The 330-nt window shown below is 65.2% G+C and overlaps 1 protein-coding gene across 1 annotated transcript in view; it reads left to right on the top strand.

Moving 5' to 3' along the window:
* The window catches only part of CARD11 (caspase recruitment domain family, member 11), a 62,591-nt gene that overhangs the window by 54,293 nt on the left and 7,968 nt on the right, over positions 1 to 330 (top strand). The gene's annotated exons all lie outside the window — the stretch shown is intronic.

Consider the following 330-nt stretch of genomic DNA (forward strand, 5'->3'; position numbering starts at 1 on the left):
TCAGCCCAGGGGACACGCAGGCGCCTTGCCGTGGAGCAGCGAGGCCCGTTCCCCCTCCTGGGAGCCTTCCTGCCTCGGGGACGCTGCTCTCTCTCCCTAAGTCCCCGAGCGCCCTCCCGGTCCTCCTCCCGCAGCTTCCCGCTCCCGTCCGCTGGGCCTGGGCCCGGAATGACACAGCAGTAGCCAGTGGCCACCAGGGGCTGAGCCCCAGCCTCCCCCCCACACACCGCTGTTAGGTTAGGTGGCTCAGGAGGCGGCGAAGGAAATAAAGAGAGTTGATCAGAAAAGGAAGGAAGGAAGGAAGGAAGGAAGGAAGGAAGGAAGGAAGGA

This window comes from Myotis brandtii, unplaced genomic scaffold, assembly GCF_000412655.1.
Source record: "Myotis brandtii unplaced genomic scaffold, ASM41265v1 scaffold786, whole genome shotgun sequence".
Classification (NCBI taxonomy): domain Eukaryota; kingdom Metazoa; phylum Chordata; class Mammalia; order Chiroptera; family Vespertilionidae; genus Myotis; species Myotis brandtii.